The 7,052-nt window shown below is 40.8% G+C and overlaps 1 pseudogene; it reads left to right on the top strand.

Moving 5' to 3' along the window:
• Positions 1 to 776: 776 nt before the first annotated feature.
• LOC142260711 (U2 spliceosomal RNA) lies at positions 777 to 983 on the top strand (annotated as a pseudogene).
• Positions 984 to 7,052: the final 6,069 nt, after the last annotated feature.

Here is a 7,052-nt window from a genome sequence, read left to right as displayed (position 1 = left end):
CGTTGGTGTAGAAGTGGGTGTCCTGTGGTGGAGTCAGCTATGTGCAGTGGTGGCCGTGGGTTCTTTTATGTGCGACCGTAGTAATAGCTGCGCCCACTTCCTGTATGGGAGTGGAATGCAGTGAGGGTAATGGAACGCACGCCTGCGCATTTGTGTTTAACGTCGCGCATGTGCAGAACGGAGAAAAGGCTGCGCTCACTTCCTAATAAAAGGGAGTGAGACGCATCTGGGAAGGGAAGGGAAAAGATTAGGGTTTGGGGATGATGAAAGGGCTTTCTACGGGCAAGGATGGCAAAGGGTGGCAGTGACGGAAAGTCAGGCAGCCTGTCCTGTCCTGTCCGTCCGTCTTTTTGTATCATGAATTGGAAAGACTGCAAGGGGGAGGGGAGGTGCTTGTGTCCAAAAGGAGGAGTTATTCAGATTCATTGCAGTGGGCGGCGGCTGCAAAAAGCACCATTCTTCTTGTTTTTGCTCTGCAAAACAGCCTTTTCAAGGGTTGGCTTGGGTGACAAAATGTCTTCTGTAGGCGTGGGTTTGTCTCCCTCTCCCTAAGATGTGTCCGGTATAGGCCAGGGTGCCACTCAAGGCCGTAACCAATTCGGGTTATAGCTTCTCGGCCTTTTGGCTAAGATCAAGTGTAGTTTCGGAGGACGCTACCTTGGTCGGTACTGGAAGGTGCCTGGGATTGCACGTCTGCCGGCCTTGAGGAAGTGTGTGCGCCTTCTGGTGACACATAGCCCTCTCGTGCCTGGACGGTTCCCAGGCAACGGGAGGCGATCACCTTTGTTATTTTGAAGTCCTACTGATAAACAGAAAAAAAAAAAAATTAAATCTGTTCTTATCAGTTTAATATCTGATACGTCCCCTCTCTGGGGACCATATATTAAATGGATTTTTAGAACAAGGAGATGGAAAAAATCGTGCTCTGTCCACTCCACGCATTGACCTGGTATTGCAGTACCTCCAGGACCGGTGCACCCCTTCTTAACCCAGTTTCCAAAAGCAGAGCTCAATTCACCTGATTCAAATGAGCCCCATTAGTGAATTGAAAGAAAGCAAAAACTTTATATGCACCTCAATTTGGCCAATTCACTTTTCACACTTTCACCCTTTTTTTTATCTTTCACACCTTTTACTTGCTTTATTGATGCAAAAAGCTGTGCCAAATAGCAAACTCATCTCCACTCAACTTGACCAACTCTGCTATGTCCCGTGCAGTATCTTATTCTCAGTCTTATCTAGATCATTTGCAATTGAATAGAATAGATCCCTTTTGGCTGCTTATGACTGTGTAAAATATGTAGTTTTACTGGGCTGGGATGAGAGAATCCATTGAAGCATGGTGTAGGGATTGTGGTTCCTGTGTGCTAAGAAGAGAGGCTGGCACCAGCCAGAAAGCCCCATTGCAGCCAATAATCACTTAATAACTTTTTCAACTTGTCATCATATGGGAGGCCTTCCATTCCTTGTAGTAGTCTAGTTGCCCACCTTTGAACTGACTCTAACTTCTGAATGTCCTTTTTAAAATGTGGAGCCCAAAACTGGTTCCCATATTCCAGATGTAGCCTTACAAGTGATTTATAGAGGTGTAACAATACGTTGGGATCACGGGATCTAATCTCCCTTTTTATACACCCTAAAATCTTGTCCCAAGCAGCATTCCATCAGCCTCTGGAAGGTTCCTGGCGCATTGCACAGCTCGAAGGGCATGCTTTTGAACTCGCAGAGACCCATAGGGGTGGCGAAGGCGGTCTTCTCCCGGTCTGCCTCAGCAACGGACACTTGCCAATAGTGACTAGTGAGATCAAGGGTAGAAAAATAATTTGCAGTTCTCAATGCAGCTAGCGATTCCTCAATACGGGGAGTGGTGCCGTCCTTCTTTTTTAATAGGATCAACAGAGCTGCCCAAAGGCTACAACTGTCACGGATAACCCCAGCCGCCTTCATGTTGCTCAACATGTCCTTGGTACACTGGCAATGTGAAGGTGGTATTGGCTTATAGCTCTCTTTGATGGGTGGGTGTGCACCTGTGGGGATGTGGTGTTGGACCCCTTTTATTCCCCCAAAATCTAGCGGGCTTCCCACCGGTAACCCGCTCCCCAGCTTGGATGGATTCTGAGGGAGCCCCTTTTGCCCGCAGGCTCTGGCCCTGGGAACTGTAGCCTTGGCGGTGACTGTGCTTCCCTCTACGGTGTGAGCTGTTGCCTTCAATCGGGTCTTGACTGCTGGGAAACCCTGGAGGTTCCTGTCGCTAACGGATTTGACCGGTTTTACGGCGACTCCTAGCCTGGTCGGGGTCCGTAGGCCCTGCCGGATGGTGCTGGCTTCTCTTCACTCCCCGATCTGGTACCGGCGGGCCACCGCCCATCCCCGGTCCGTACGGTTCACTCCAATCAGCCTCTCCTGCAGAAGGTCACCACCGTCTGCCAACCTTGCTGAGTGCCCGGGCCACACACCCGGACACGGTCAGTCTCCTCTCCTCTTCACTTCTCTAACTCCAAAACTGATCTCTAATCTGACTCCTTTTCCCGCCTCCAGGACTGTGAACTCCTCGGTGGGTGGGATCAACCGCCTGGCCCACCCCCTGGTGTGGACATCAGCCCCTGGAGGAAGGCAACTAGGATTTGTGTTTAGCTTCGGTGTGCCTAGCCGGAGTGTAGAGTGTGTTGGTGTAGTACCTGTGACGACCTGGCTTGTCCAGGGCGCCACATTCCCCTATAGTAAAATGCAGACCGTCCGCGGGCTGCCCGTCCATCACCGGTTTTATTTTCACAACTGAAAAAGAATAAAACGGTAAAACATGTAAAAGCATCATAAACATTTTACAACGGTACAGCTTCCGCTCTTCTCCCACCCAAACAGCCTTTATGTACGTCTCTTCTCAGGGACATCGGAGTGCCACACAATGTTTTACGTAAAATCTTTCATGTATTGATCTCAAAAAGTAACATACATTAGCTCTATCTCACTATTGGGTATGTGCCCTTAACATTTCCGCTATGAAAAATCATTTTGGTGTCATTTTGGAAGGTTTTCTGGTGAGTCCGTAAAAATGGCGTAAAACGCGGACAAAATTATTCACAGCTGTGACTTTTGAGTGATAAATGCTTCAAGGGGTCTTCCCCATGCTGTTGCAATGTCATTTGAGCACTCTTCGGAGACTGCATCTGTTATAGTTTTGGAGAAAAATGTGTTCATTTCATGTATGCGCGAAATGCCTTAAAAATGGCTTTAAAATGGATTTGGAGCATGGAGACGATTATCTCGGGATTGCAAGATAACCAAACAAAACTTTTAGTGGATTTCTACTTATTTTATTAAATATCATCTCCACCAAACAGGACAAGCTTGCATCTGTTATAGTTTTGGAGAAAAATGTGTTCATTTCATGTATGCGCGAAATGCCTTAAAAATGGCTTTAAAATGGATTTGGAGCATGGAGACGATTATCTCGGGATTGCAAGATAACCAAACAAAACTTTTAGTGGATTTCTACTTATTTTATTAAATATCATCTCCACCAAATAGGACAAGCTTGCATGTGTTATAGTTTTGGAGAAAAATGTGTTCATTTCATGTATGCGCAAAATGCCTTTGAAATGGCTTTAAAATGGATTTGGAGCATGGAGACGATTATCTCAGGATGGCAATATAAAAAAACGAAACTTTTAGTAGATTTCTACTTATTTTATTAAATATTATCTCCACCAAACAGGACAAGCTTGCATCTGTTATAGTTTTGGAGAAAAATGTGTTCATTTCATGTATGCGCGAAATGCCTTAAAAATGGCTTTAAAATGGATTTGGAGCATGGAGACGATTATCTCGGGATTGCAAGATAACCAAACAAAACTTTTAGTGGATTTCTACTTATTTTATTAAATATCATCTCCACCAAACAGGACAAGCTTGCATCTGTTATAGTTTTGGAGAAAAATGTGTTCATTTCATGTATGCGCGAAATGCCTTAAAAATGGCTTTAAAATGGATTTGGAGCATGGAGACGATTATCTCGGGATTGCAAGATAACCAAACAAAACTTTTAGTGGATTTCTACTTATTTTATTAAATATCATCTCCACCAAACAGGACAAGCTTGCATCTGTTATAGTTTTGGAGAAAAATGTGTTCATTTCATGTATGCGCGAAATGCCTTAAAAATGGCTTTAAAATGGATTTGGAGCATGGAGACGATTATCTCGGGATTGCAAGATAACCAAACAAAACTTTTAGTGGATTTCTACTTATTTTATTAAATATCATCTCCACCAAACAGGACAAGCTTGCATCTGGTATAGTTTTGGAGAAAAATGTGTTCATTTCATGTATGCGCGAAATGCCTTAAAAATGGCTTTAAAATGGATTTGGAGCATGGAGACGATTATCTCCGGATTGCAAGATAACCAAACAAAACTTTTAGTGGATTTCTACTTATTTTATTAAATATCATCTCCACCAAACAGGACAAGCTTGCATCTGTTATAGTTTTGGAGAAAAATGTGTTCATTTCATGTATGCGCGAAATGCCTTAAAAATGGCTTTAAAATGGATTTGGAGCATGGAGACGATTATCTCGGGATTGCAATATAACCAAACAAAACTTTTAGTGGATTTCTACTTATTTTATTAAATATCATCTCCACCAAACAGGACAAGCTTGCATCTGTTATAGTTTTGGAGAAAAATGTGTTCATTTCATGTATGCGCGAAATGCCTTAAAAATGGCTTTAAAATGGATTTGGAGCATGGAGACGATTATCTCGGGATTGCAAGATAACCAAACAAAACGTTTAGTGGATTTCTACTTATTTTATTAAATATCATCTCCACCAAACAGGACAAGCTTGCATCTGTTATAGTTTTGGAGAAAAATGTGTTCATTTCATGTATGCGCGAAATGCCTTAAAAATGGCTTTAAAATGGATTTGGAGCATGGAGACGATTATCTCGGGATTGCAAGATAACCAAACAAAACTTTTAGTGGATTTCTACTTATTTTATTAAATATCATCTCCACCAAACAGGACAAGCTTGCATCTGTTATAGTTTTGGAGAAAAATGTGTTCATTTCATGTATGCGCGAAATGCCTTAAAAATGGCTTTAAAATGGATTTGGAGCATGGAGACGATTATCTCGGGATTGCAAGATAACCAAACAAAACTTTTAGTGGATTTCTACTTATTTTATTAAATATCATCTCCACCAAACAGGACAAGCTTGCATGTGTTATAGTTTTGGAGAAAAATGTGTTCATTTCATGTATGCGCAAAATGCCTTTGAAATGGCTTTAAAATGGATTTGGAGCATGGAGACGATTATCTCGGGATTGCAAGATAACCAAACAAAACTTTTAGTGGATTTCTACTTATTTTATTAAATATCATCTCCACCAAACAGGACAAGCTTGCATCTGTTATAGTTTTGGAGAAAAATGTGTTCATTTCATGTATGCGCGAAATGCCTTAAAAATGGCTTTAAAATGGATTTGGAGCATGGAGACGATTATCTCGGGATTGCAAGATAACCAAACAAAACTTTTAGTGGATTTCTACTTATTTTATTAAATATCATCTCCACCAAACAGGACAAGCTTGCATCTGTTATAGTTTTGGAGAAAAATGTGTTCATTTCATGTATGCGCGAAATGCCTTAAAAATGGCTTTAAAATGGATTTGGAGCATGGAGACGATTATCTCGGGATTGCAAGATAACCAAACAAAACTTTTAGTGGATTTCTACTTATTTTATTAAATATCATCTCCACCAAACAGGACAAGCTTGCATCTGTTATAGTTTTGGAGAAAAATGTGTTCATTTCATGTATGCGCGAAATGCCTTAAAAATGGCTTTAAAATGGATTTGGAGCATGGAGACGATTATCTCGGGATTGCAAGATAACCAAACAAAACTTTTAGTGGATTTCTACTTATTTTATTAAATATCATCTCCACCAAACAGGACAAGCTTGCATGTGTTATAGTTTTGGAGAAAAATGTGTTCATTTCATGTATGCGCAAAATGCCTTTGAAATGGCTTTAAAATGGATTTGGAGCATGGAGACGATTATCTCAGGATGGCAATATAAACAAACGAAACTTTTAGTAGATTTCTACTTATTTTATTAAATATTATCTCCACCAAACAGGACAAGCTTGCACCTGTTATAGTTTTGGAGAAAAATGTGTTCATTTCATGTATGCGCGAAATGCCTTAAAAATGGCTTTAAAATGGATTTGGAGCATGGAGACGATTATCTCGGGATTGCAAGATAACCAAACAAAACTTTTAGTGGATTTCTACTTATTTTATTAAATATCATCTCCACCAAACAGGACAAGCTTGCATCTGTTATAGTTTTGGAGAAAAATGTGTTCATTTCATGTATGCGCGAAATGCCTTAAAAATGGCTTTAAAATGGATTTGGAGCATGGAGACGATTATCTCGGGATTGCAAGATAACCAAACAAAACTTTTAGTGGATTTCTACTTATTTTATTAAATATCATCTCCACCAAACAGGACAAGCTTGCATCTGGTATAGTTTTGGAGAAAAATGTGTTCATTTCATGTATGCGCGAAATGCCTTAAAAATGGCTTTAAAATGGATTTGGAGCATGGAGACGATTATCTCCGGATTGCAAGATAACCAAACAAAACTTTTAGTGGATTTCTACTTATTTTATTAAATATCATCTCCACCAAACAGGACAAGCTTGCATCTGTTATAGTTTTGGAGAAAAATGTGTTCATTTCATGTATGCGCGAAATGCCTTAAAAATGGCTTTAAAATGGATTTGGAGCATGGAGACGATTATCTCGGGATTGCAATATAACCAAACAAAACTTTTAGTGGATTTCTACTTATTTTATTAAATATCATCTCCACCAAACAGGACAAGCTTGCATCTGTTATAGTTTTGGAGAAAAATGTGTTCATTTCATGTATGCGCGAAATGCCTTAAAAATGGCTTTAAAATGGATTTGGAGCATGGAGACGATTATCTCGGGATTGCAAGATAACCAAACAAAACGTTTAGTGGATTTCTACTTA

This window comes from Anomaloglossus baeobatrachus, unplaced genomic scaffold (genome assembly GCF_048569485.1).
Source record: "Anomaloglossus baeobatrachus isolate aAnoBae1 unplaced genomic scaffold, aAnoBae1.hap1 Scaffold_169, whole genome shotgun sequence".
Classification (NCBI taxonomy): Eukaryota; Metazoa; Chordata; class Amphibia; order Anura; family Aromobatidae; genus Anomaloglossus; species Anomaloglossus baeobatrachus.
The sequence above is the reverse complement of the archived record's forward strand: the minus strand, read 5'-3'. Positions and strand labels throughout refer to the sequence as shown.